The following is a 20,834-nucleotide window of genomic DNA, read 5'->3' on the forward strand; positions in this document are numbered from 1 at the left end:
GAAACTTCACTTCAAGCATAACATAACACTGAAAATAAAATATAAACATAGGCTGGAACAGATCATAAATGAGCTGAAGTAGTCAAAAGAGCAAGGAAGAAAAGTGGCATCCAAGCTTAATAAAAAATGTTTAAACAAACAGACATGGTGTACTACAAGAAACAGAAATTTCCAAAACTGACAGTATGTCAAAATTAAAATAAAACAAAATAACTATGGTCAGTAGCAGATTCCATTTTAAACATTAAATAAACAGCAGAATGCTGCTTATTAGAATTATGCTCACGAACGTCAAAGAGTAAACTGGCTCCTAGCTAGAGGAGGTAAAGCCTCTGCAGTTGTAGATTGTTGGGACAGGCAGATGAGAATCACAAAATGTGCAAGCTTAATATTCTTAATCAATTTTAATTTAAAATGGGGTCATAAGGGTTCAGAGGTTATGCTGGTAGCATTGGGAAGGAACCAGAACTAAGTAGGCCATAAGTCCATTGTTCGGAACCTATCAAACACACACCCATACTCACACTGGGTTAATTTAAATTTGAAACTTAACTTAATATGCCTGTCTTTGGAATGTGAGGTTGAATGCTGGATAACATGGATAAAAAATCAAACTGACTTAGGAAAACAGTGCAAACTTCCTACAGATGCAGCTAGGCAATTTATTCAAGCTTATGTCACCGGACCTTTTTTCAGATCCTAGTCTTGCTACACACTGAATACAGTTTATTTTGTTCTATCCAGTGTTTGCAAAAGTTTTTTTCTGTGGCTTCTATATGCTTTCTAAAAGAAAAAGTTTACATTGACTGGAAATTTAATTTGCCCTGTATGTCTTATACACTGGCATGCAGTCAAGAATTAGTTCCTGACTTGTAACCTATGTTTCTTGTATTAATCCATAGAAAACTAGCTCCTAATTAGGGACAATAAGATTTTATAAATGAACACAATAATAAAAAGTAAAAGGCTGCACATACTTTTTAAAGAAAATCTTATGCACCATGTAACCCTGAACAAGAAATGTCCAGACATCTCCTTTTTATAGGTTTTTGTCTGTTATTATCTCCTATATCCAAAATTAATGTCCACAAAGATTCTCAAATATTTATTCTTATTTTACCTTATTTTGCTCTAGTGCTGTCATAAACCTGTTAGCATGTAGGAGGAAGTTTGATATAGTTAATTTTAAAGGACTGTCTTTTGTTGTTTTTAGAATTTATCCCATGCTTAGCTATTCACAGCAAACTTGACTAATGCTTCAGTGCCATTTATCAGTGGACTGTGCACCGTACTGCTGACAGCAACAGCTGCCTTCAAAGTCAACACAATAATCTCCAGCTGGAGTCATTTTGCTCACACATTTTTATGGCAGGTGGGGTTGGTGATTTTTTTCTTTTTATTCCTTCTTGTCTTGTTCTTCCTGCTTTTATAACTTATTGCAACTATAGTGCATTTGTGGGTTGAGAATTTTTTTATTGTTTTTATATAAGTGTACTTATTAAAAAATGTACAATCTCGTTCATCCGGTATTATGAGAAAAGGCTCAACAAAATTAATTTATTCTAAAGCTATTTAACTAATTAGTAATAAAGGGGTGGGGGTGGCATGCTGCCACACCCACTACATTTTGAACCACCTCAAGATCCTAAATTAGACCCTGAGTGAAATGGGTGACACCTCAGCACCACACTAGTTCAAATGGAAAAAATGGAAATGGAATGAGTTTTTTTACGCTCCATCCTGGGAATGACATTAGATTGCATTCAGCCCTGTAAGGAGGTCCCTGAACTTGTAGGGAAAAGTCGGGGTTGGTGCCAGGATTGGAACTCCAGCCACTATAAAAAACCTCACATTGTTCCATTCCATTCAAACTAGTGTGGGGCTGAGGTGTCACCTGTTGCACGACTAATTAATAACCAGTTATGAAATAATTCAGAGATAGTTCTTTTGGAGCAACAGTGTTTGGCATCCAAGAGCAAATTAATACTCTAACTTTTTGATGCAAATGATAATTTTTATGATAGCTTTTAAAAAGTTTCGTCTTGAAAACACATGCATATAGTAATGTATATAACAAAATGTATGTCCATTCATTATATGTGCCCTATTATTTCTTATTAGAAATATTGAAAAATTATTAAATTATGTCAGAATATGTTTTCAGTAGAAAAGCAATTAACTGTGTAGATGATGGTTGGGTAATATTTAAATTCTCCTGGTTGATTTTTTTTTTGTTTGTTCTTAAAATCTGAAGCTGTGTAATATAATACAGTTTTACCAGGAAAACTATTTAGATAAGAAAAATACTCTTTATTGTCATTTCATCACTGAGGACAGCAATCAACAAGATTATAATAGCATTCCCAGAGCTTTCCTTAAACTACATATATTATAATTAAGCCTTAAATATATAAAGGTGTCAGTAGTTAAATAGTTCTGGAGAAAAAAAAAACTGTTTTTCAGTCTTGATATATATGTATGCATTGATAGTCCTGTATCATTTCCCAGAAGGGAGCAGTTTAAAGAAATGATATACCAGGTGGATGTGCTCTCTCGTGATGTTGGAGGACTTGCTGAAATTTGCCACCAATGGGAAAATATTTCAAATATGACTATAATGTATTGCCTGTACACATAACAAAATCCTAAACAGCAGTAAACATTAAAAGTATCTGTTTTCATCTGAGGCATATACTCATGGATGTTTATGAAAAAGACACAGTATTATATCACCCTGGATTAACCAATTAAATATTTTATTTGACACATTTTATGTGGAGAATAACATGGTGCAGTGTTTAACCCCAGAGTTCTGAATGAATCCTAACCCATAATATTGCTTTTCTCAATTCAGCATATTCCTCCCATGTCTGCACATGTTTTTCTTGAGGTTGTGCAGGATTCCAAAGATTTATATATTTGGTAGATTTGTGTTTCTAAACTGGCCCCATATGAAGAAATGTATAAATGTGTCCTGCAATGGACTGCCACCCCCTCAGTGGATCTGATGCTGACTGGACAAACTTTAGCCTTCACAACCCTGAACTGGATTAAGTGGCTTCAGCAATTAATTGATGTACAGTTTATGTATGAATAATTTAAAGTATATTTGCTTTCATTCTACAAATTAATTTAGGCGTTTTACAAATTAAATTTTTGCAGATGAGTTTATTAACTCTGCACTCTAGACCAATCAAACTATAACAAATAGAACTGTCAATGAACAGTAAGGTCATCTCAAGCAGTCAAATAGGATTTTTTTTCCAACCACAGTTTATGAACAATTTAGACAAGACAGAGACTGGCCTTTTTTGACACTCTCTTATAAAGGTCTTTCTTGTAGAATGCCTTGAAGAAGTATGATGATAATATTTAATTGCCAATAATATACCCTTGCTACACAATCTTCCACAATTAGCCTTTCCTGAAAAGCTCTCTGTGGCACTGATAGCTTCGCTATGCCACTAGAGCTAGAGGCCATGCAGGAGAATAATTAACATCATGCGGGCTAGCACTAAGAATGGCGTAAAACCTTTCTGGCAACTACAGAAAGCTAATCAAAACTGGAAAGGGTTTGATGGTGAACTAACACTTTTGTTTTCATTTTGCATTTACAGGAAAAATAGTTTCTGTTATGTCACATGCCAGCTCAGAAAACCAGACTCATTTTGCTGCATAGCCAGGATCCCAAAAATAAATGACAAGGCTACGTGAAGAACAAATATAACAATATAATGCACAAACCAACATGAAAAAAGGGTGATCCAGGTGCAGAACCTGTCAGATCTGACATGGTGTGTAAAAATTTATAAATCCCTGAAGAAAAAATGTATAATTTAATATATATAAAAATAAAAATCTGAGACAACATGTAAATAGTGTTGAAAGCTAAAAAATTTAAAGCACATATGAAAAAAACTACATTAGATAAGTCTTGGGAATAATGATACACTTTCATTACCATTTTTTTTTTATTAGGAAATCATTATATTATTTAATACTATATATAAAGTACTGGTATGTCACATAATATGAAATCACAGAAATTTTCTGTATACAGCCATAATCATAACACTTTAGGGTGGATACCTATAATGCATCTATTAGCCACGTACTGTATATAACAAAACATTTAAAGGGACTTCTTTTGGTTTTAATAACATTTACAAAGCTTAAATAAAGTGGTTATATGTATCTCAACAGTATGGCATACTAAAATAACATAACTTTGGTGACTTAAGTTAGTGATAATATGTCTCTCAATGTTGCATACTTCAGTATACAGCTTGTGAATCCTACATTAATGCCTAATAAGATCAAATAAATATTAATATTCCACATTGCACGAAGATGAATAATCATTTTACTGATGCTTTATAGATGTCATTAAGACAAAAAGGAGTATTTGTTAAGGTCTTATTACATAACAGTATGTTACTAATAGATGCACAACAGGTAGTATCTAAACTTTACCAAAATAAGTATGAAAAAATCATTCTGGACAATTGAGAAGTTCAAATTGCAATCTTCACCTTAAAAGGAAAATACTGCAGCCAATTGTGGGAAATATAAAAGAAACTACTTTGAATATATATTAATCTCATTTGAGACTATCAAAACTCTATTGATTAAATCTGAGATATCTGTTGGAAGGATAATGACGTCTATCAATTAAATCTGAAAAATCTGAAAGAACAATGAAAGATGAATTGAGGTCTTCAAACTTACAACAGCAGCACATTACTCAATACTCTACATTATTTGTAAAGGATTTTTTTTTGTTTTTGTGGAATGTCTGCTCTGAAGTTACAGCTTGTGCTTTATAAATATATATATTTTTTGGACTTTAGTCTTTTTTCCTGAGTTTTCATCATTTTCTTGAAGTATGGAGAAATCTGTTATATTATTTACTCTCTTATCTGAAAAGTTATTTCATCATGTGTTTGAAAAGACAGAGATGCCTTTTTAGATTTCTTAGGACATCACCATTTTAGGCACTGATTGCTAGGACACAATTACAAGTTGTTCCACAGTCTGTGATGTCGTCACATATAAGACAGTATTTAAGCTGGCGTATTACAATAGATGTTAACCAAATATTGTGGATTCCATTTAAAAACTGTATTTGCAATTGTTGTCACTTTATCTTAGACCTTTGGCAAAGACTTTGATTTTGCTGTTCTATATTTGAACATTTTGGATGTGTGCATTTATTGGGTTTTGAGATTAAGGTGTTATCTGTGCATACAGGTACAGTATGCATAATTTTATCTACCAAGTATTTGCACATCTTGTCTATGAGATTTGGCTCCTATTCTGACAGTACAGTTACACTACACACCTTAAGTGACATTTTCCGTCGTCACTTTCCATGCCTGGATTTGTTCCACTCTTTCTGGTTGCCCAGCTTGCTTGGAACTTTACCCTTCTTTCAACTAATTGGTGTTGAGCCGTCATAGCAGCTCTAAATGATATTTTTGGACTGATACTAACTGACTGAGACTGGGATACACACAAATCCTAATGTCACAGTCTTAGGAAGTGGCAAACTAATTAGTATAATAAAAGGGAAAGCAAAAATAAATAAATAAATAAAATACTGATCATCAACAACATAATGAATCTTAATAGGACATATTATGAAAAGAATCCTTATACATAAAACAGTAATGCACATCTTAAAGGGCACATCAAAAAAGTGAAACAAATTAACACTTCATGATAAATTAACATACTTTGGGCTGAGACTTCATAGCTAGTAATTCAGGTTAAATGAAGGAATAACAAAAATGTGGGTATTCTGGGTGTATTTAAGTGTATTCATTAACATTTTGATGAAATGGAAGATTACATTCTGTAAGTGTACAGTACAAGAAATAGCTTCATCAAATCAATCAATTCAATAAAATAATTTTACCTTCTTGTAGCCTACATGTTTAAATGGTTACAGTACAGTATTTTTAGTTGTTGAAGATATTTAAGGAAAAAATGCAGCATAGTTCTTTCATGGCTTGATAGTAAACTATATTGAAAAAATCTTTGGTAAATACAGCAGCAGTGAAAACTAAGTCTAAGGACATTAATTATAGCAAAATCACTGCTAACTCTCTTCTGAAAAATTCAAATTGACACTGCTGAGATGTCAGAATTGAAATTGTTTGTTATGACTTCCACTTCAAACACACTTGCAAGAAATACTTTATTTGTATTTGTTTATTTATAGTTTATATATCTTTGTTTAAACATTTCCAGTACATACTAATTATTTTATTTTTTTCTCCCACTTACACTTTTACTTTTATTTTTTGCATTTTTAGTTTGGTTTCTTCTTTATACATGAAACCGCTGGGATTGATGGCAGCTGCACCCTAATACCCTGAATTAAAGCATGTTCAAATAAAAATATTTTTACAACTGTTGTATCTTCCAGCTACAATATGAGTTTACATCAACTTCTGAGTAAATGTACTTATTTATATGTATTTAGTCTTATGTGTAATTCCTGACTTATTTCTTGTGCCCTGATAGTGCACTTTTGCAGAATGAAAATTACCTAAGAGTATACTAACAATGATAATTATTGATATGTTAAACACACACTGTTTAGGCAGAGTGGTGGCTCTGAGGCTAGGGAATCTGCACTGGCAATCGGAAGGTTGCCACTTCGAATCCCGTAGATGCCAAAAGGGACTCTGCTCTGTTGGGCCCTTGAGCAAGGCCCTTAACCTGCAATTGCTGAGCGCTTTGAGTAGTGAGAAAAGCGCTATATAAATGCAAAGAATTATTATTTCATTATTTCATAAGAGTTTTCTATGAAAAGTATTCAATCAAATCTAATCAGGATTTATTTTTGTATTTTTTCATTTTGCTCTGAAGCTCTGAATAAAAATAAATTCAGTTTTCGTAAATATTTATAGAAACTCAAATATATGACTTCTTTGTTACCAGGTACGTGTTTGTGTTATACACCAGGCAGGTGTATAATTTTCCTAAAGAAATACATTTTCACTTTTAATTGTAAATCGACAGCATATTTAACAGTTAAATAAAAAATATGAGTGAATGTTCACTTATTCAAAGTACAACATAGTGCAAAATAGTCTAGTCTCACTCTATTAAAATCATATAAATCTTTTGATAACAAATATTAAGAAATATTAATATCAATGCCCATTTTCTAAACAAGTACAATGAAAATTAATGAACCAATTAGAATAGGGGCACAAATATCTGACACCAGATTCATGTGTTTTGTAGAACAGGTGCACACCATCTCGTATTACACAGGGTGCTGGTGCTAAAGCAGACGTGCAAGTCATAGGGGTCTTTAATTTTCCATTCTTTTCTGCAAAGGGTTACAAGCGATTGAAAAGTCCTGATAAATGAAAGCTTTACGTATATTTTACACTTCTGAAAAACAGCTGTGGTTTAACTTCTTTAATTAGAATTATTATTTACCGGCATTTAATACCTAAGAGAAATATGATAAAAGTGAAGTATATCATTTATGATCATATTATTATTTTAATAAAAACAACTTCCAAAAAAGTTATCTGGGTAATGTGTCTGAGGAAAAAACAAAAACATTTACATGATTAGTAAAAGTGATGTGAAATGGTATAACTAGTAATACTGAATGCTTTATTGCTGCAGGTTTAGGATCAGGTTTTGGATAACTACTTAACTAAACTCGCAAGTATTGACAGAAATAAGTGAACAAATAATAAGGAACAAAATTAAAACAAATGACTTAATTTTGTAATCATCATTTGGGAGAAAGAGAATGACATTTCAATATGTGATCTATAGCAACACCTCACAAAATACCATCTGTACCTAAGGACTAGCATACTGTAACCATTTTATGACTTTTTTCTTCTTTGCAATGCAGGTAATTAGAATGTTTATGCTATTAAAAATATGTTTGATGTAGGGAAAATTCAATTAAACATCAGTTTTTCATAAATACTGTTAATCTAATGAGCATTTTCACTTTAAATTTTTATTCTAGGAAATTTTATAAAGTCACCAACTTTATATACATTTACATAACTCACAGGAAACCAATGATTCTGGTTAATGAATGATAACAATGAATTTCTGTGTAAACATTTAAAGCTTCAAAGAAACTAAAGATGTATATATTGTAGTAGTTGAGATGATCATAATTGTTATTTCTTTTCATCAACTAATTGACTCAAATAAAAAAATACTAGGAATCAGATAAAGATTTCATGTTTATTAGTAATTGTCACAAGAAATGTTATATTAGCAACTTTTGAATTTTTAAATTATAAAATCTTAACAGAAAGTGCATATATGTTGAAATATATAGGGAAGAGTCTAACACAGAAATTAAACTTAATAATATCAAAGTAATAGTACATTTAGCCTGGGTGCTTTACTAGATATTTATGTATGACACCATAACAAGTAAAACTTAATCAATGTCTAATATATTCACAATTCTAATATACATTTTGGTGTATTTTCCATATTTCTGCTTGTGCCTGTTTAAAGTAAATGAAACCGCATATTTTTATTACACATTTTGACCAAAAAAGCACAAATCTGGAAAAAATGAAACCAAATACCTATACCAACACAGTCAATAAAGCCCTGATTTTAAAAACAAAAGCACAGACTTGCCAACAGTATAAATACCCAAAAACAGATAAATAGTAGTAGACAATATGATAATGTACTCACATTCATTAAATCACCACAGTGTACAAATGCAGGCTCTTTTCCACAGTGTATCTTTTAGCAGCTTGTTAACAGCAACTGTTAGAAAGCGTAGCTGTGAAAATCCCACACTTAATCAATGAGAGTTGCACCAGGACAGCAAGAGAGGCAGGCACTTGATCCCAGTCCAGAGAGAAGGAGAAGATCACATAAAAGATGGTGCTGACAGCCTCTGAGTGACATGGCACAATATCTCAGCAGCACTTGAAAATGAATTGCCTTTATAAATATGACAGTAATCATTTGTGACTACAGGGAGTAGTTGTACCAGTTGTGTGACACACAATCAGCACATAAAAGCATTTTGGTGTTTGAAAACCCTGTAATGTCTGCTCACCTCAGCTGCAGCAAGGCAGAAATCTACTTAGCCCACTTCCTCTAGCAATAACACCAAGAAAAGGCACGCTCTACCCTTTTTGGCTGTAAGTCAAACCCACCCCTTTGGAGCTGCGGCAGGCAGCTAGATCATTTGTCAGCTGTACAAACTTGAAAGGACACAGTGAAGGTATGAGGGCTGCTTCTGCTTATGAACTAAGCATTCACATTATACTGCACATGTGTAACCTTTTAGAAGCAAGTTGACAAAGCAGTCTTTCAAACCTCCACTTTCAGTCTTCTGGACATGCAAACGTATAAATATATATTTCACAACAAGAGGGTAATGAGAAGAAATACAGAATATTCTGTACTTATATACCAGTGTTCTTAAATTTATATCCATTTGGTCTATATTAATGATAATTCACTTCTTACTTCAAAGAAAATTCAAGTTAAAAGAGATTTGATTTTTTAAATGTTAATGTAATCTTCTTTTATATATATAAAAATTGTCATGTTTTCAGAAAATGAACACAAACTTAAGACTTTCCCAATGCAAGGTCACGTTAGAACAATATAATGTAATTATGCTTTAGAACAATATTTATTAGAGTTCATTTAGCCAGATTTTGACTCCAATAAATACAACACCAGAAATCAAACAAAGATTCACGTCATAAAAATGTTTTATTTGTAATAAGGTTAATATTTAAAAATGTAATTTATTACTGTAAAGGGAAAAAATCACATTTATTATAATTTGTTATTATGAAAAACTAGCCACTAATACTAATATTGATTGATTAATATTGTTAAAACAATATTTACGGGATTCTCATTCTAGATATTTGTGAACCATAGTCAACTAATATAATTAATTTTTCTTTTTTTCAAATTCTCAGAAAACAGATTTTGCATGCAGATAATAATTGCTCATATGTAATATACAATCTAATGAAAAGCAGAAATTTTAGAAATAATTATATTAATTTATCTGAATGCACATTGTGGTGCACTGGATAGCACTGCTTTGTAATGGGTCCGGTATCCTGGATTCACATTCTGTAGTCATCTTTATGAATTTTGCTCAATCTTCATGTGTACACATGCTTTTTCCAGATACCTTGATTTTCCTTTTATTTTCCCAAAGATGTGCATTAGAATAATTGCTGATTTTATATTAGCCCCAAAGGTTTATGCATAAGTGGACCCTGCAAAGTACCGGAGTCCAGCCTTGGCTGGTTACTGCTTTGCATTAAATAATACAGGGATAGACGTTTGCTTCTTGTTAGCCTGAACTGGATTTAGCAGACATCAGATTGTTATGTGATAAGAATACAATGAGAACCCACATACTCCACATTGATTGGACTACAGTCCAATAACCTGTGGTCGCAGAGGGTTTTTATGTCAGAAATCCATGAACACTAGAATTTTCTTTTACTCTCCTTGGATGTCAGCTGGACTGATACTTTGCATTTTACTAATATCAGTAAAAGAAGATACCTAATTTGTAATAAATAAATACATAAATTAAAAAATATAAAACATAAAATAAGAAGAAAATCACTGCCTTGCATCAATCAAAACCTAAAATAATCATAAGACTCCAGATAAGTTATAAAGGCATATGTTTGTTTACTGTTAAATACAAGTAAATGTAAAGTAGATTATAAAATTATCAGGAAAAATAATACAATCCCTGTGTGTTCTTTTTCCCCCTTTCATCCTTTGTGTGTTCTTTTGTGGTCTTGCTTTTACAGAAGGTGGCTCTACAAATCCTTTAGAATGGCTTGCCCATGTCTCAAGAACGATACTAAGCACTGACTATCTCTAACTCCTAATCATTCTCTCTCTCCCTCTCATGGCCATAGCCTCTCTGTCTCCCTTCCTCCAGTGAGTTTTCAAATGATCTCTACTCTCATCCTAGGTTGTTTTTGGAATAAACCTCAAAATCACTTGTGCATTTACAGAATATACACTTTGTCAAAGCGGACAACAAATTAGAAATTCCTGTGGTCATCATTGTTATGCCTGTGCCCTGAGGCCAATGTAGCTTTAAAAAAGTCTCTCAGACAGCCTTATTTCTACATATTTCTGTTTTTTTCCTGCCTTTTCCCTTGTGCTGGTCGCCCTTAAACCCAGCAATGCAACTCTTCACTAGATATACAGACTAAAAATATTATTTTTACTTGAGATCATGTTTATTGTTTTTACTATATTTTGAAATGTATACAGCTCGCTAAGCCTGTCTTTTACAGGCACAGTACAGGAAAATCAATGGAACCAAAGTGATATATTTTTTTTTTCTATTTTCAGCTCTTCCTCAGTGAAAGATATGTGACAGAGCAGAGAAACACTGAACTCCACTGAGAAAGACCAACTCTGCTTGTTGATTTCAGTTGCACCTGTGGGTAGTTACTCAGCAGCAAAAAAAAAAAATTCAGACAGCCACCCTTTAATAAAACTCAGCTGTTTTTCTCAATACCCTGTTGAGAAAGCTGAATTCTAATTTGCAAGCCATGTTTTTATAAAAACAAATCCATGGAATAAATTTCTTCTTCAGCATGGAGAAACTGAGTATGCCTTAAAGTGATATCGCCTTTTTAAAAAATATATAGAACCATTTTTTGTAATTAATATACTGTAGTAACATTTTAAAGTAACAGTATAACAGTATATTATTTCTAAAGATCATTTAAGACTTTAATCCACTTATATTACCACAAAAAAAGTCTGCAACCAATAAATGGAACGATTTGTTAAACGTGCATTGCATACACCTGGGGAATATACAAGCCATATTTAAATAGGAGCCACATTAGTGACAAACAGTTAAGAGAAACTGAAATTCCTTACTGGGAAGAATTTAAGCCTTACCACTAGTAGAGTGAAAGGGCAGTTTGTTCAAAAGGGAGAAAACTTTTATTCTACAACTTTAGGGTTAAGAAATAAAAGGCTCCTTGGTAGATAAACAAACATCTAGTTAGGGGTGCAAAAGCAGGGCAAGCAACAGTAGACACCAGCAAGTGAATAAGAAGATAATCAACAGCAGATTGTATTCAGCAAGTGAGTTTTCCAGTAAGAAGGGCATAATGGATTAAAGGGTTACTTGATAAATCAGTTCATAGCACTCAGAAAAGTTGGAGCTAGCAAGAGGGTGACAGTGTAAGTGTTCATTAATAGGACGGAGCACAAACCGTGTAGACCAGGGGTGGGCAAAGTCAGTCCTGGAGGGCCGCAGTGGCTGCAGGTTTTTGTTCATTACATTAGGTCCTTGGCCAGAGTGGAGGTGGATCCAGTTGTCATTATTTTTATTGTCCATGTTGGAACAAATGACATACATAAGGGTATTCTGTCAGTTCTGTGATTCAAATTCAAACAGTTAGGTGCAAGGCAGAGGAGCAGAATTGAAAAGATAGTCTTCTCTGCCAGTACAGGTAAGATTGAGGAGATTAGAAGGTTTAACATGTGACTTAAATCTTGGTGCAGGATAGAAAGGTATAGATTTATGGGGTTTGGGACTCCTTTTGGAACAGATGGGATGGGTTGCATCTGAACCAGAGAGGCACCAATGTATTGGGGAGGCATCTGAGTAGGCTAGTCAAGGATTGTTTAAACTAGGGAATGAGGGGCTCAGGGAGTTTAGGACAGGCCAGGTTTAGATCTATACATGGAGGAACAAACAATGGTGTAGGAATAAAAATGCATAGTAATGTAAATTCTAACCCATCATTTAAATGTAAAAGGAGTAACACATTAAAAATAGCTTGCCTTAATGCTAGAAGTATCAAAAATAAGGTACGTGATAATATTAAAGAAATAACAGAAACCTTGCTAAATAACAAAGATGGGGATGAGTGTTACATAGAGGTATACACATTTTTAGGAAGGACAGACAGAACAGAAAAGAAGGTGGGATTGCTGTTAATGTCAAACAAAATTTAAATGTAAGTTCTCTTCAGTTGGACGATGAGCCCCATCTTAGTGAGGACATGTGGCTTCTCCAAAACATTAGAGAAAGAGGCCTTATTTTATAGTTTGTTATAGACCAACCAATGCAGACAGTAATTTCATCACATATCTTTGTACTAATATCAAAAAGGCAAGTTTACAGGGAGATATTATATTTCATGGGGGGACTTTAATTATCCAAATATTAACAGGGATAACCTTTCAGATGGAGGAGCAGAAGAGCAGGAGTTTTTAGAAGTAATCAGGAAGCAGAGGGTGACAGTGCGAGGAACTGGGTGATATTAAGAGTAGTGTTCTACCCCTGTAGGGGTCAGTGCTAGGGCTGCTGCTATTCTTAATATATATAAATGATTTAGATAGGAATATAAGTACAAGCTGATTAAGTTCACTGATGATGCCAAGATAGGTGGATTAGCAAATAATTTGGAACCTGTTATATCATTACAGAAGGACTTAGGTAGCATTTAGGCTTGGTTAGATTTTTGGCAGGTGAAATTTAATGTCAGTAAATGTAAAGTATTACATGTAAGAAGTAAAAATGTTAGGTTTGAATACACAATGGGCGGTATGAAAACTGAGAGTACACCTTATGAGAAGGATTTAGGAGTCATAGTGGACTCTAAGCTATCGACTTTCCGACAGTGTTCAGAAGCCATTAAGAAGGCAAATAGAATGTTAGGTTATATAGCACGATGTGTGGAGTACAAGTCCAAGGAGGTTATGCTCAACCTTTATAATGCACTGGTGAGGCCTCATCTTGAGTACTGTGTGCAGCTTTGGTCTCCAGGCTACAAAAAGCAGGACTAGAAAGGTCCAGGCGAGCGCAACTAGGCTGATTCCAGGGCTACAGGGGACGAATTATGAGGATTGATTGAAAGAGTTGAGCCTTTTCAGTTTAAGCAAAAGGTGACATAATTGGAGTGTTTAAAATTGTGATGGGAATTAGACTTTCATTTTAAAATGAGTTCATCAAGAACAGGGGGATACAGTTGGAAACTTGTTAACAGTAAATTTCACACAAACATTAGGATTTTTTTCTTTACACAAAGAATAATAGACACTTGGAATAAGCTACCAAGTAGTGTGGTAGACAGTTAAGACTTTAGGGACTTATGGAAGAAATAAGTGGGTAGGACTGGCTAGCTTTGTTGGGCTGAATGGCCTGTTCTCATCTAGATTGTTTTAATGTTCTAATGATTAAGGTACAGCATGAGGTCCCTGTACATTTTGAAAAATCAGTGTTTTTAGAAGAGATTTATTTAAAAGATAGATTTATTTAGTATTATTATTATAAATTTATATATATTGTCTTAGCTTCTTAGCTTCTCCTTTCTATGAACAATGTTTTATTATTACTAATTGTATGGTTAATCCCAATGCACCACAACTATATACACCAATCAGCCACAACATTAAAATCACTCACAGGTGAAGTGAATAACATTGATTATCTTTTTACAATGGCACCTGTCAAGGGGTGGGATACATTAGGCAGAAAATGAACAGTCAGTTTTTAAGGTGAAATGGGCAAGCATAAAGGACTGAGTGACTTTCACAAGGGACAAACTTTGTTGGCTAGATGATTGGGTCATGGCCTAATGATAGCCCAATGTGGGCACTGATAGACCTGGACCCTCTGATGGACTGGCATCCCTTCTATGTGTGGCTCCTTTTTGCTCAGTGTTGCAGGCACTGAGCGGGTATGTAATTTCAGGCTATAATATTTCTTACAATCATATAATATTTCAATCTGCGGTCAATCTGAATTGACATCATATTTAACAGAAGACATCCAATTCAATGTGCTTTAAAAACAGTGGTTTTACAGTGCCTTAGAGAATTAGTAGTTACATCATCATCATCATAATCATCATCATAATAATACTACATTCTATTTATATAGCACCTTTCCCATACTCAAGGCATGATAGCTCCCAACATACTTTCAGTTGTACAGCATTCTACAAGTCACTCAGGATTGTGTTAGGTGACAAGTAACTGGAGCATTTTCAGTAACATCAAGAGTAAAGGAGCAACAGCTCTTGGAAAACAAACATATTGTAAGATTTAGAATCAGCCATTAAACTAATATTGTTTTCTTAAACTAAGAACTGGAATAATTGCAAGAAACCTATATGATTTTCTTTTCAATTGCAAGAAATTGCTGATTGAAAATTCATTGTCCTATTGTAATTCTCTCCTAGAAGACAATAAAGTAACCAAATGTTATTTTCTATAGTAGCTTTCACAGAGCTTACAATAAAGCACACAAGAAGAATACACAGCAAAATTAAAAGTGTAGCGGTTTTACAAATTAGTGTTTTTACATTTTTACAGAAAATACACTAGTAAATATTCTAGGAGGTTTAATTCTTTGTCATGCTCGAGTGCTCAGAAACAAATATTGGAGACACACATATATAGTAGATAGAAAGAGCGTGATCTGAAAAGTAATGCTGTTTACATAAACTTTTTATTAGACTGAAAATAAATTTCCTCCCACACTGCAAAGATGTCAATGATATGGCAGTTTTATATGATCCCAAGTGAGTGTGTTTTTGAATATGTTCTTCCAAGGACTGCCATCCCACTCAGGACTGTTTCTGTCCTGACTCCCTGCAACTCCCTGTATCCTTTAATATAAATAAATTTGCATTCTATACAAACTTACATGTTCATGTTCTTATAAAATACAAAGCTGTTACAATGTGGCTCTACAATTAAGTATTGCTCTTTTTCACATTAAAGTTGTGCTTGACTTACAAAAGTAGAATTGTCTACTGCTATTATGCAGTACTGAAACTGCAATAATGAAATGATTCACAAGCAACTCATTAAATTAGACATTCAGACAGTGAGGGTGAACCACAAAGACCACAAAGTGAACAGAGGATAACTAAAACCCTAATCAATAATTTAACCCCCAAATACCCTACACAATTTGCAGCCTGTCTTACCATTACAGCTTGTCTATGTTACTATGTAACTGTGTGAGACAGTTTGCTTTAATGTAGCATTGTATTTTTTCAGTTAATCATTTTAATATAAATATACTGTAGAATTATAAACAGACATTAAGCAATAATAAAAACATATTCCTTGTGAAATAAGCAAGAGGCTTTAATTTTTTATTTTTTACTTTTTAATCTTTTTTTGTTGTACATACAAATATGCATCCACCTACTCCTGCCTGACTTCCTGACTGTTAGAAAACATCAGATTAAGTTGATCTCTTTGAATTATTTTTCCCACAGTGACATAGTTCATGAAGTATTTACTATGAAGGAAACATTTATCATTTATGACTTCTAGAGGTCATGAAATTGATCATCAGAGATACCTCAAGGGTCACTCACATTGTAGTTCATAATTACCCTATTTCAGCTTATTTATATATTTATTTATTTATTCAATTAAAAAATAGCCTATACTGCATACATGCATTTTAATAAACATCTTCCTTGATTAAAATTTCAATTAATTATAAACTTAGATATCACTAATGTTAAATGTAACGCTATAAGAGTTCATTTAACTTTTAAATTATTTGCAAAGAGCATACTGTATTTGGATTGCAATTTTATGGTGTACATCTATGCAGTAAGGTTTAGAAAATAAGATTGACTTTAAAGTTTACCAATCACACCACTCAGAACAAGTGATGTTAACAGGTGACTCTCAACTAGGTGTGAACAATGTCTGGACAAAACTGTTTTTAGGTTTTATTAGTGAAAGGATACAACCAGAACTTCAAAACTTGCCGGAATCTGTTATTGGCACTGAAAATTTCAGTGATGCCTCAATAGCAAGGGAAAACCTTGCCACTTGCTCTAACTAATTTTAGTGAGCTTCAAAACTTGCTCCCGAGTCCCAACAAAACTATTGAGTGTTCTCGAAAATCTACAACCACTTTACCGCCAGAGGTCGAAGGACTGGCCATGTCACAAATTTGCCTCATATTTACAATCAGTGCTAAAGTTTCCAGCCGCTGTTACAGCCGGTAAGGCATGCAGTTTTGTATCTCAATGATACAACAGAAAGAGTATGTGGATATAATGTAGGAAATTGAATGATATGAGTTGGGCATTTTGGTCATAATCTAATTGCAGACAAGGAGGCTCGTAGATTCAGAGAGAGAATCTGCAAGGATCAGATACACAAATTACAATGAATGGCCCAAATGGTAATCCATCTGTTTGCCATACTGTACTTAAATGTCTTTTTGACTACTGACTGTGTTTTTACTTGAGAACGTTTCTTAAGTATAATTCTTAAATTTTATTTTGTTTTACAAAACCAATTTTATGATTCTAGTGGCTGCACAATCCATTGTTGTTTTGACATACACTTAATAGTCTGATTTTTCTTTCATTCATTAAGAAAAATAGTTTGTAATTGCACTAAAAACATTTTGCATGGATAACATTTATAGAAAACATAATCAGTTAAGCTTAAAATCTATTTTCTTCTTTTTTTTTTCATTTGAATCTCTGTTATATGACAAGAAACAAATATAATAAATAAATAATGGAGCAAAGTTTAATTGGATAAACAGTGAGGAAATGCATTAAATTTAATGAATTGTTATGAGGGACCAATCAGGCCATAAATAGTCAATTTTTGTTTGCGATTTGTTAGTTTACATGTTCTTGTTTTGTGAGCAATTCCTATCATTTTTTATACATAAAGGACCAGAGTTTTAAAGGAGGATGCAGATGGACAAGCATTCTGCTCAGTTTCCCAGCTGGGAGGCCATTATAGTGGAAGGACAGAGGGAGTCTACCCCATTGTCATGTCTTTCCTCAGTACGCTATTTTTTTAAATGTACTCCACCACAAAAAGTTATAAAAAGAAACCTTAAAAGTGGGGAAATGCATCAACATTCCTTTCCCTCAGACATTATTATGCGATATCCATCTTCTTTTGATATTAGGCTTCTGTGTGTTTCACGCTATGGTTTTTGGTGGTCTCCATTTGTTGGGTAGATGGATTAGACCTGTCTGAGTTTATCATAATGAGGTTTTGAGCAAATTATTTTCTGCAAAAAATGTAGCTATCACATATTCATTTTTGAATATTTCATTTACCTGATCACTTCATACCCAACCCAACTAATGAAAAGTTTTTTGGCATACATAAGAAACAGAAATACATTAAATTTCTAAGCAATTCCAAGGACATTTATTAATGTTACATCATTAAGGAAGATTTTTTAGAATGGAATTATATAATAATACAATTATAATCTTGTGCACACTTGATTTTCCTGAAAGTTAGCAATACAGGCTTACTGTATGTCTCATGCGAAGGTGTAATGTCTCATAGAATAGTTTCAAACATGACCTGAGTTCAACGACACACCATTTTTTATTTCTGCAGGCAATATTTTTATAAGGGATGCATCTAACTGAAACAAATATAACATAATATCACTAATCTATATACTGTAGCTGTGTATAACACATGCTATTTTAATTAGCTATTCTAAATTGGCCCAGTGTGAGCAAATGGGAGTATGTGCTGGATTGTACCCTGCAATGACCTAATGTTCAATCTAGGGTTGATTTGACAGCCTAATACTTGGACCTAGCAGTGTTTGTTTTATTTTTTAATGGATGAATTTGGATTTCAAGACTGGATGAAGGGTTACATTATACTGAATGATCTGTTGACCATCATCATTAAGTTCCATGTGAAGCCTGAAAACCATGAGGACTGATTGAGATCATTTATGTTTGGTTAGAATGCCTTGGGGGGGGCTGGGTGATCTCATGGCCTTGGAACCCCTGCAGATTTTGTTTTTTATCCAGCTGCCTGGAGTTTTTTTTGTTTTTTTTTCTGTCTTCCCTGGCCATCGGACTTTAATTTTATTCTATGTTAATTAGTATTGCCTAATTTTATTTTTATATTTTTTCTTTTTCCTCTTTCTACATCCTGTAAAGCACTTTTATCATTTGTATGACAACATGCTATATAAATAAACGTTGTTATTATGTTAAGAGGCTGGCAATTGTGTTAACCCCCCTCACCCAGAACATCGCACAGCAAACACAAGGTAAAATAAAATGGCACCAAACACTCAAAGGAGAGATGAACAGAGTAAAATCAGAAAAAAAAATACTGTCTTTCCAGGGGGGAGGCTATCGTATGTGTCCACCACACCACTGCACCATGTTGCTTACTTTACAGTTGGTACGTCGGTTTTAATGTCCTTCTTACTCTCTCTGTTCCTCAGTCTTTGTCTCTGTCTCTCATGCTCCAGACTAAGACCATAACCTCACATTTTGAATCAGGATTTCATAAGCTTCTGTTTGTGAAGAGGCTTTAAAATCCCAGCCTGGAGTCACTTCTGGGTGGTCCTACATTTGTGCCACATCCTGGGCAACTTTCCAGTTGTTTGATGTCTTAAAGGGACAGTGCAGCCTCTAGCAGTTAGCAGTCTGGAGGTGTTGCCACCAATGACATTTCCTTCCTTGTCTATATCTGTCTTTCTCTCTCTCTTTTCAGCCAGAGGACCTTTAACATGGCTGCCAACTGCTGGGTTCCCTGTCCTCTTCAGCCCTGGAGAAGGATTGCATGATTTGACAAAAATAGCACTTCTATTTCTGACAAGCCAGTGTCTATGCCTAACGCTCATCAGGTGTATGCAGCACACAGACAGGGCTTACAGCCCTCTGTCTGCCCCTATGCTGCCACACAAGCATCTACAGGACCCATCTCTTTGTTACTGTAACTCATTCTGTCAGGATGTTTTGTGAGCCCTTCCCTGTGCATGTCTGGTTAATGTGCTTACCCCTGGCACCCACTTGCCAGAGGAATTGTACGACATATGTATCATGACAGTAGAAAATGAGTTTGCCTAATTTAATATTTACAATCATGCAATGCACAAGTGCATTAAAAACTTAGTTATTACATTATTTATGACTGAAAGAAATTGCATTTTGAACACACAGCAGTTTGTACTTGAGTATTTTTTAGAATAAAAATAACTAGAATTTTATATTTCATGAATACCTCTTAATGGATGTTGGTCATTATTTTCCCAATTATTATATCATTTTACTTTAGGATGCAGTATTTTTATTAATTTTATTGAATACCTCACAAACAGTTATATTAAGTGTTGTATTTATATGTTTTCTACTGTATGTTTGTGCAGTTATCAGTTGGTTAAGGCTGGCTCTTGGCTCTTCTTCTCAATTCTCTTTCTATGTGCTGCTTCCAGATCATGTGCTCATTCCTTGAACTTTCTTCACTACCCATTAAGTGACCAAAGTGACTTGATTGTTTCAGGACTCTAGCAGTGTTCCACTTGTCCTTTAAGAATGACCTTTTGTTGTGTTTTGTGTTGGGCTGTGTTTTAAAATTTTGATCTTTTGCTTTCCTTTTGGACTCTGCTTTTAGCTAATGCTTCATGCTTCAGTGTACATACCACTTTTTTGAGAACATTGCATGTTTGATCACATATACCGTATGTCTTGTTTTAAAAAAATGTATTCTCTTATCTTAAATGATGTTTTTGTTCCCAAATTCTACTTCTCTTGTGATTCTGCTTTTTGTTAATGCTGTAATCCTACTTCTAAGAGTACATTTCAAATGCAATCCTTCTCTTTAGCATCACTCAGTTCTGAAATTCATGATGTTTGGACTCATGACATACCCCTGAAGAGCAACTGTCTCAATATTACTAAACATTTGGGTTTAATAATTTCTTGCAAAAATAAAAGGCAAGTCATAGTGAAACCATGTCCTTAAATATTTTTCCTAATGAAAACTGTGAAAATTAAAACACT

General features: G+C 33.8%; 1 protein-coding gene across 3 annotated transcripts in view; it reads right to left on the reverse strand.

The window, feature by feature from the left end:
- Window positions 1-20,834, reverse strand: part of bmpr1ba (bone morphogenetic protein receptor, type IBa) — a 106,566-nt gene that overhangs the window by 46,872 nt on the left and 38,860 nt on the right. Inside the window, exon 1 of one of the 3 annotated variants that reach the window (XM_039751069.1) lies at window positions 9,083-9,137. The exons of 1 other annotated variant lie outside the window; for it this stretch is intronic. The gene's annotated coding sequence lies outside the window, so the exon portion shown is untranslated. One more of the 3 variants, XM_039751068.1, reaches the window with a different exon arrangement.

This window comes from Polypterus senegalus, chromosome 4, assembly GCF_016835505.1.
Source record: "Polypterus senegalus isolate Bchr_013 chromosome 4, ASM1683550v1, whole genome shotgun sequence".
Classification (NCBI taxonomy): Eukaryota; Metazoa; Chordata; class Cladistia; order Polypteriformes; family Polypteridae; genus Polypterus; species Polypterus senegalus.